A 10,533-nucleotide genomic window follows, 5' to 3' on the forward strand; every position below is an offset into this window, starting at 1 on the left:
GCAAGTTTTTCACTTCAAACCCAGCATTCTCCAGTCGTTCCTATTTTCTGGCTTTCTCTTTGTCTCCTCATATGATCCATTAGAGCAGACCTGCAGAACTGTAGCTCCTCAAAGCGACTGCTTTACTACCCCTTCTTACTCCACCCACCTTTTCTACCAGTGCGGTCATAGGGTTCTAGTTACGCTCGGCTGCATCAACATTCATTCTCGCGGCGGCAGGTATACAATACGCTATCAAGAATTACAAATGAACAGATAATAAAGTTCTTAGGAACATACCTTTAGAAAGTAAGAGAAAAATGAATGAGTGAAATAAGTAAGTTAAAAGACATGTAAAATAAATTGTAAAATGTGTACATATAATGTAAGAAGGTCTACCTATGTATATATCGTCCTACAGTATTACTAGTAAAGCCGCTTAAGTCCACTTTAGTGTAAAATAAGTTAAATACAGCCCCCGACTTATCTTTCCGTGCTCTGTATTCTACTAAAATGAAATACGTCCGAAAGACAAGAAACCAATTACTTTATTTGAAGAATTTATTATGATTTTTCGTGCATTAATAAAGTTTTAATTCCTGTTTTTACAAAACTTGCATTACTGGTCTTAACTGGTTTTACTAGTAATAGGACGATAAATAAATTGCACGTTGATAAGTGAGTGATAGGTATATGACAGGATGTCAATGCTGTCATTCAACATTGTAACGCACTCCAGCCAAATAAATAATAAATAAATACACAATACGCGTACTGCAGTTTAAAGAGAACAGGAACATGGCAAAATCTAAACTCGTGAAGAAATACTAGGCTACTTCCAAAGGAAGTGGGAATATGATTATCTTGTTGTTGAAGACGAAAGAATTGCTTGTTAACTGTATCCCATCGAAATTAGTTTTACTTGTCATTTCAATATTAAACCACATTTCAACAAAGTCCATATTAAGAATTATGGAATGCACAAACTTTCAGGTAAGTCCATTATTACGAATTGTATATTGATTATTTATTTACATGCTGTTAAATTAAGGACGTCACTCGTTGTATTCATTTTGAATTGAAATTAATAGTGACTTTCAAGGTTCATTACTTAAATACTGTAAATTTATGTTTCCGTAGGTTATTATAAGCGGAAAGTTTTCGAAAATCTAAAGCAGGTTAGTTGCAAAGAAATCTCAAAAAAGCTACCGACAGAAAATCTAGCATAATTGTGAACCTTGAAACGAGATAACGCATTATAAATACAATGAATTTATTATAATCCTTTTTGAAAATTACAGTGCCGCCACTGATGGACCTTGCACGGGCAGAGAATGTAAACAACTCGATCGCGGAAGTCGATCATCCCCAATAGAAGTGGAGTGAGGCTGACGTCATATTTCCCCTACTTACGGGTTCTGCAGGCCTGCATTAGAGGTAATCGGGGATAATATACGAGCCACATTACGTAAAACATATCTTAAGCTTCGAAGTTATTTTTAGACATGATTAGTTTTAGATAAGTTGATACTTCCAGAACGAAATGGTCCTTTATCTGGGGTATTTGGTGCACAGCAACGAACGTTCGTCTATTTGGAAATGTTTGGCGATACAGCTCCCCTGCGAGTGTCAGGTAATCCCAGGCGAAATCTCGGACTCATCTCGATAAATACCATCTCGCTACCACCAATTCCAACGACGCTAAATAACCTCGTAGTTGCTACTGCGTCATTAAATAACCTATTGCAAAGCTGCATGAGGCATTCTATTTCTCGATTGCTTGTTGTAGTGGTCAGTTCAGAGTTGCGCATAGCTCGGCAACATGAGGAATTTTGAATTGTTCTTCTTCTTTCGGCTAATTTCTTTCTCTGCATAAAAGTATTTATTATGTTCTAGCCTTCCTTTACAAATGTATATTATTTTCGCCTTGTTATTTACTTACTTCCCCCCAACTTGTACTTTCGTTGTCACTGTCATCGTTGAAGTGGAGGTGACGAGAAGGATTTTCATCGAATAATAATTCTAAATTGCTGTAACTGTGGGAGAGCTGGATTATATCGAGTCACAGCTGAGAATTTTTGCGTAATTTCGATAGACAGTAATAAAGAACGAATTAGAGACTCGAAGGAAGGCCGTGGGATGGATTCTGCACGCCCACTTTTCCATTGTTACCCGTATAAGCAAGGACGGTTTCCGAGGGACACCAGCATAACCTAATTCTCGGAGTAGGGCCACTGTTTCTTCCTGCGGCACGAAGCGTGTACTTCTGTGAAACTATTAACTACAAACTCAGCAGCCAACAATATACTCTTATCAGATATACTTGTAAGGTTTCTAAAATCCTCATGACTTTGCTGTAAGAATACTGTCATCACCTGTTTTTCAGCAATATGCATATTGTATTATTTTGAATTAATTGTAGCTATACAAGCATAGCAATGCTCTTATTTCATTTTTGCATATCTGTGATTCAAAAAGGTTGTATTTTATTTTTACTATAAATGGAGGCTGACGGTTCTTGTTCCTTAATTTTATTTTAAATTAGTGTGGTATATTAATGGAGAAAAAATGGGAGTATAAGTGTACAGTGCATCAGTTATTCATAGATTTCAAAAAGGCATATGACTCATTTAAGGGAGAAGTTTTATATGATATCCTTATTGAATTTGGTATTCCCAAGAAACTAGTTCGATTAATTAAAATGTGTCTCAGTGAAACGTACAGCAGAGTGCGTATAGGTTAGTTTCTGTCAGATGCGTTTCCAATTCACTGTGGGCTAAAGCAAGGCAATGCACTATCATCTTTACTTTTTAACTTTGCTCTAGAGTATGCCACTAGAAAAGTCCAGGATAACAGAGAGGGTTTGGAATTGAACGGGTTACATCAGTTACTTGTCTATGCGGATGACGTGAATATGTTAAGAGAAAATCCACAAACGATTAGGGAAAATCGGAATTTTACTTGAAGCAAGTAAAGAGATAGGTTTGGAAATAAATCCCGAAAAGACAAAGTATATGATTATGTCTCGTGACGAGAATATTGTACAAAATGGAAATATATAAATTGGAAATTTATCCTATGAAGAGGTGGAAAAATTCAAATACCTGGGAGCAACAGTAACAAATATAAATGATACTCGGGAGGAAATTAAACGCAGAATAAATATGGGAAATGCCTGTTATTATTCGGTTGAGAAGATTTTATCATCCAGTCTGCTGTCCAAAAATCTGAAAGTTAGAATTTATAAACAGTTATATTACCGGTTGTTCTTTATGGTTGTGAAGCTTGGACTCTCACTTTGAGAGAGGAACAGAGATTAAGAGTATTTGAGAATAGGTGCTTATAAAAATATTTGGGACTAAGAGGGATGAAGTTACAGGATAATGGAGAAAGTTACACAACGCAGAACTGCACGCATTGTATTCCTCACCTGACATAATTAGTAACATTAAATCCAGACGTTTGTAATGGGCAGGGCATGTAGCACGTATGGGCGAATCCAGAAATGCTTTTAGAGTGTTAGTTGGGAGGCTGGAGGAAAAAAGACTTTTGGGGAAACCGAGACGTAGATGGGAAGATAATATTAAAATGAATTTGAGGGAGGTGGGATATGATGATAGAGACTGAATTAATCTTGCTCAGGATAGGGACCAATGGCGGGCTTATGTGAGGGCTGCAATGAACCTCCGGCTTCCTTAAAAGCCAGTAAGTAAGTAAGTAAGTAAGTATTAGTGTGGTATACTCCAAATAGTAACTTTTATTAGAGATCTTTGATAAAATATTTTATCATATTATTTGTCAAATAACTTTATTAGTGTAATACTAACCTAAGATTCTCACATTTTCAAACAATCGGTATTAGCAACAATAGGAATGTCAGTCCTACACGCTTGTCGTCTTTACCCTTGAAGAGAACTCACTGATATACTGTAAATTTCTGTTAGAGGCAGAGTCGACAGTAGGGCCATAGTGCGGGAAAAAGAATTAGATTAATGGAGGAAATCCATAACCCTATTAGAAATCGAACCCGCGATCTTCGGCTTTGTTTCCTTGTAAACAACGACGCTATCTCGCGCCCGCGTTCCGTACTGCGCACATGACAGTTACGAGGCGTCACTATTTATAGACATTCACAAATTCTGGGACTATCTGGTCTTGTTTGAGTACCCACAAAATTATGCTTTAACGACACAGAACGAAGGACACACGCTCAGTTACTACGAAATGGAGATAACTCCACTATCTTGTTGGAAGCTTACCCAGTCATTCAAAGAATACTTATAATTCTCATAGACAAACCTAGCAATGAGTCACAAATCTTAATTAGTAAATTGTATGAAAGAGGTATTTAGTATTAGTATTTATTTATTTAACCTGGTAGAGATAAGGCCATCAGGCCTCCTCTGCCCCTCTACCAGGGGATTACAACTATAATATGAAGAATAAAATTACAATTAATATTAAATTTACAATTACAATTACAATAAAAATTAAAGTACAACAAGATTACCTGATTAATGAAAGCTAGACAATTTATCATAGAAGTTAAGAACAAAGAATATTTTTGTATTTACTGAATTACAAATTAAACCTAGAATAACAAAATTCTATAGTGATGAAATTACCGGATATTGAGATATTTTGTGATAGATTAAGAGAACTATTTACAAGAAACCATGTCTGAACGAGTCTCAATTACTGACCTAGTACCTAGTAAGTTTCCGTTCAATTTTATTTCGACAGTCACTGATGCTAGCAGGTAGCGAATTCCAGAGTCTTGGCAGGGCTATTGTGAAAGAGGATGAGTATGAGGATGTGCGATGGGATGGTATTGTTAGTATTGTTTCATGGCGAGAGCGTGTGTTCAGATTGTGGTGGGAAGAAAGGTAAGTGAAGCGAGACGACAGGTACGAAGGAATAGAAGAGTTCAAGATTTCGAAGAGAAGGAGAATTGAATGTAAATTTCTTTTCTTATCTAGTTTAAGCCAACCTATTGCTTCCAGGGATGGAGTAATATGATCATATTTACGAACATTACTTACAAAACGTACACACAAATTATGAGCACGTTGAAGTTTCGTTTTGTTGTCGCTGGAAAGGTCAGTCAGTAAAATGTCGGCATAGTCAAAATAGGGAAATACAAGCGTCTGCACAAGGGACTTTTTTAAGCAAGAGGTGTTACCAGATTCTAAGACAAACATGACCGTTCATTGTAATAACAACAGAGCTCATTTAATCGCACCTCAGTGCTGTTCAATTGTCACTAGGGTTCACACATTTATGAATATAAATAAATTGCAATGTTTGTATTTCCTTGTCTGAACATTACCTAATGACAGTAGTTAATGAGGAAAAAAAAGCGACATTTTAAGATGTTTAATAAGAATCACGACAATGCTGAGCCAGCTCGATTTGTGGGGTATGGTTTTGTATTGGTTTTAAAATATTTCATAACTAAAGTCAGAAGGTTTAGCCACTATTCTAGTCCGCAACGCGTAGCATTACGTTTGTTTACTGCTGCGCCATGCATCAAGTACGTATAGTCAACTCACAAAAACACTCATGCAGTAGGATCTCAAGCTGCAGGCAACCCTGTCAGTCTGGTAAGATTTGTCCGTGTGTAATAATATGATGATTAATGAAGGCAGTAAACTGGTAGTAAATAATATTATTGAACATATTGTCGTTCAGAGAACATAAAAAGGCAGTTGCACAAGTGAACTAACATTTAAATAATATAAAGGAAAGTAACCTGTATACTGTCACAATTTTCTAGAACAAAACATTATTTTGTTCATAGAACGTAAGGTAGTTAAAAAAAAAAATTTCACTAGTTAGATCAAAACTTGAATATTGTAGTACTATACTGTATGGAACCCCTATCAAATTAAATATATTAACAAAATTGAAAGTGTTCAAAAGAGATTCATTAGATTTTTGTTTCTTAAATCATTTGGTTACTATCCCTCCTGGAATAATGAAAGTAATATTTCGTACTCATCTCTTTTGTCTCTCTTTAATTTTGAAAGTTTGCAACACAGAAGGAATAATATTGATATACTGTAAAATGCCTCCATAATTTATTAACAAGTTCTGTAAATAGTCATTACTGTCTAGAATAGCAATACATGTACCAAGAGAGAACTGTAGGACCAGTGAAACATTTAATATAAACTATGCTATAGTCGGGACGCTGTTATTCCCGGCGTAACTCCTCCTCTTTGCTTACGTCTTATGAAGTCAAGGCTCTATAAAGTCTAGGTAGGTAGTATCGTTCGCCATTTTTGTTCTTTCGTTGCTGAGCTACCAGACGAGGGATCTATTTGCCATACCGTTAAACATTATCATGTCGTAGCTCCTATGATAATACATCAAACGCACTGTAATTCAGCAAATAATTGAGCGGCAAATAACGTCCTCGTGTGCTTTCTGCGAACGCCAACGAAAGAGCCAAAATGGCGGGCAATTATATATTAGGTATTTATCCAGCCTTTGGAAATGCTTAACATCTTCATCAGCGAATCACAAGACGCACACGTTTAAATGTAGCCGACCTGCAACGTGATTGGTTGCCGGAAATTAGAGCGACGGGACTAGGACATGTTGTTATAAGCACTCTCCACTTCTTAGAATCTGTTCCTCCTATAATAAACTGAGCAATATTGACATCTTTCAGGATAGAATCACACTCTTGAGAGAAATAAATACCGGTAGCTTTCAAAACACTCCATAAGTATTTTGCTAATAAATAGGTCTTTAACTGGTCTGTATATTATAGTTTTGGTCTTCTTTCTTAAATTATTTCATATCAGTTATCATTACTAATTCACTCCTAATTCCGTTCACATTGCTGACTTAACGTAGCTCTAGTCCCTCATCAGTTATTGTATTATTGTTATTAATCTGTGACTAGTTATTTGCATTTCATCAGTTGCTCTATGACTTTAATATAATCTAAGTTTTCTTTATACTGTACAGGCGCGGATCTAGAATTTAATAATAGGGGGGGCTAATAATAATTGAGGGGCTGGGTGCAAGAAGGGCATTTTAGAGGATGTGCCCTTTTTGAGTAAAACGCTTTATTGTGATCTCTGATCTGTTATGCATATGATCACAAGTTGTAGTTCAATACTGTAATCATAGAGGTCAGGAGTACCGGTACACAAAATGTAAAGGCATGCATAGATAACATTATTACGGTTTGAGTTTCCAACATCAATTTTCTCTAAACCTGCATTTGAGAGAAGTGCCTTTCTTGCACCAACCCCTCAATTAACATATGAATACAGTAGTATAATCATTACATAGAACAATGGGATTAAAAACAAATAAATAAACCACAACAATATTGTCACTCTTAGGTTCTAAGTCTTCAGTTAGTTCTAATTCTAAAGGAAATGGTGACTGGAATGGAAAGTCGATTAAATGTTACTTACAGTTTAACGAAGCTGAAGTCGTCTGGGATGTTTTACTTTGGTTAACCTCTTCAACAATTTTCTTTTCAATAATGGCGCCACAACAGTTTATGAGATCGTTTTGCGTTGTTTTACTTGTTAGAGAAGAGTTTTTTGGGGCATCTTTAAGATGAATATGCAGAATCTGATCACCGGCATCAACGCGATATTTAAGAAGCTCCTTGGAATTACCTTCGTTTTGATTTTCGCTTTCCAAGTCAATCGCACCATCATCCCTGTGTCCTCTTAATGGAATGTCGGCCGCACAAAATAATTGTTTTTACTATTGGAACAAGTTTCATCCTGTTTTCGCGCATTGTTTGTAACACTTCATTATTCAATTGAACCAGAACGTTCTCTACCTTACCTTCAAACACTCGTTTAAAGTTGTCACATTTTAAGAGAGCAGTTTTGTTATAACTGTTCTCTGAATGTCTCCTGAATATTTCAGAGGCCTTTTTGAATTTTCTTAGAGGTTTCGTAACTAAATTGTGTAACGTAAGTTTGCTTCGCCCTCCCTCTTTAGTTCCGAATAAAACGCACACGTGACAGAACGCACCTTCATCCTTCTTACTGTAAGACAGCCATGGAAATCTTTTAAGCCACGCATGCTGAAATTGTCTAGACTGTCCCGATTCTAGTGTCCTCGGAAATGGATATTTTTCGTCTGGAACCCATGGATTTGTTAGAGCTTTGTATTTTATCTCGTCACTGCATATTTCTTTTTCCACTAAGCAACCAATATCTAATACATTATGAGTCGTCGAACTAGCGTCATCACTTTCACCGCACATAACCGATTCCCTGTTACGGTATTAACAGGCATACACTTTTCTTCATCAGTTGTATCATTGTCATCCGTACTGCACTTTTCTTTCACTTCACCACACGGTTTCTTGAAAAATTGTAAGATATTTGTTTGAAACTTACGTTCCGACATTTTATAATTTCTTATAACTGTTACACTAAATAATTCACCTGTGCAGACTGATCACTTCTCGTCTCAATTCAGAAGTCGAATGTAGTGGCTATTGTAAAGTACGATAACAAAGATATTGGTAGCAGCCTAGCTACAGTGTGGTAGAGGTGGTTACCGTTAGATTTCCGTTCCGAAGTCCGAGCTATTGTTAAACCCCATGGTAACGACCCCTAAGGAATGCGACCACTTACCTGATCTATTCACTGCGAACTGTAAAGAGAGTTTGTATGTCAAAGTAAAATAGCAAAATAATATGAAGTTTAGAGAGTGAAGAAATCATAGAAGTTATATGAATGAAAAAATAATGCTTTGTACATTTTAAATAAAAAAAGTCTTTGAAATGATAGGGGGGTCTATAGCCCCCCAGACCCCCCCCCCTTGTATCCGCGCCTGATACTGTAAATACTTTTGTGCGAGATCGTGCGTATTTGCTTGGTTTCCGCACAAAACCAATCCGCGGAAAGTCTAAAATTCCACATTCAGTATTCCCAACCTAACACACATAACAATTTCCCTCTTCTTACCGCTTAAGTGACATATTGATTTTACTGCTTTAGGCTTTTAACGTATTATTTTTAGAGACGTTCAATATAGTAATAATTATAAATTGGAAACTTACCACTGCAATTTCGCCTAAATTGCAATGTTAATTATTGTTTTTAAATATTTGCAAAAATTAAGTAAACTCTACAACTCCACTAAAGTTACTGCATTCGTGATGCAAGTAACATTAAGGAAGCCGTGAAAAAATCAACAAGATTCCAGACTCATCATAGACTGGGGGGGGGGGGGAAGACAGACATATATCATGGCCTGCTGGAGTATAGTAAACACAGAAAACATTTTAAAGCAACAATGTTGAAGATAGATACTACGTTTCGCTTTTTCAGTCTTTTCCTCGAACATGAAAACTTCAACATACCGCTCTTGTAACGCATATTACTATTGTTTTTGTTTACAGAAATTTTCATGTAATAGTTGCTTTATATCTATTGTTGGGTAGTATTGGATTCTAACTGTTCAAGTTTAAATTACCATTATTATATGTATTACTACTGTTATTTTCACTTTTCACTTCTCTGTAATTACAGTGTTGAGTGGATGAAATAAATAAAGAAATAAATAAATAAATAATATGTGCAGTACATAGATGGTCACTGCGATGATTCTAAAATGGCGATGGTTTCAGAAATAACTGTAAAATTATGGTTGATCATATTATTACGCACGGACAAAAAGACTGATCACGTTGCCTGGAGCTTGAGTGTTTTTGTAAGATGACTGTATACGTTATGCATTGTGCAGCAATATAGAAATGTAATGCTACACGTTGCGGGCTACAATAGGGACTAAACCTTCCGACTCTATTCATAACAGTCTGTCTTGTCTTGTCCTTCTTTGTTGAATTTGGTTACAATGGGATGTTTTAGTTTAGGAGAAGAATCATCACCGCCACCACCATCTTTCAAGAATTTGGCCTGTTTCGTACTCACTCGTACGAGGATCATGAACTACCACTAGACACCTGTATTTCGGGGTCACAAGAACATCGACAAGGGAAAACGTCCAGTTACAATAGGAGGAAAATAAATCTCAATTTTCTTGCTGGAAATCGAACTCGGTTCTTTTGGATTTGCAGCTTAAATCACCTCAATCTATTCTGTAAAACTTCTTTTCTCCCTTATCGGCTGATCAAGATCTCGTCAGAGTCTGAATGAATTCCTATTTTAAATACCATTATCAAACACGGAAAACTTTGGGGGTGGAAATTCGTTTGTTCTATTACATGATGACATTAGTGGTAGTGGTACTCACAGCTGCCCAGGTCATGTCCTTCCGCTGCTGTCGACACCTGCTGTCTGACCCATGTGTTCGACGTACCTCGAGACTGGGGTCGCTTCGAAGCTATTGTATCTACCTGCCATCATCACGTGTTCGCCTTATCAAAGTCCCCAGAGCAGGTCGAGACAATTCAACCTGCTGCAACCCGTAAACATGTGATGCTTCATTTTCTCTTCATACTACAGAGACATCATTTTATTTTAACTAATATTTCTAATATTAACCTGGCTATACCTTTGGATTAAAAGTTCAAAACCGGAAACACCGTTTTCTACCCCA

The 10,533-nt window shown here is 36.5% G+C and overlaps 1 protein-coding gene across 2 annotated transcripts in view; it reads right to left on the bottom strand.

The window, feature by feature from the left end:
* LOC138704526 (uncharacterized) overlaps positions 1-10,274 on the bottom strand; it is a 196,136-nt gene extending 185,862 nt beyond the window's left edge. For both annotated transcript variants that reach the window (XM_069832521.1, XM_069832503.1), the window contains exon 1: positions 10,228-10,274. The gene's annotated coding sequence lies outside the window, so the exon portion shown is untranslated. The remainder of the gene's footprint in view (positions 1-10,227) is intronic.
* Between the last annotated feature and the right edge of the window lie 259 nt (positions 10,275-10,533).

Source organism: Periplaneta americana, chromosome 1 (genome assembly GCF_040183065.1).
Source record: "Periplaneta americana isolate PAMFEO1 chromosome 1, P.americana_PAMFEO1_priV1, whole genome shotgun sequence".
In the NCBI taxonomy this organism is placed as follows: Eukaryota; Metazoa; Arthropoda; class Insecta; order Blattodea; family Blattidae; genus Periplaneta; species Periplaneta americana.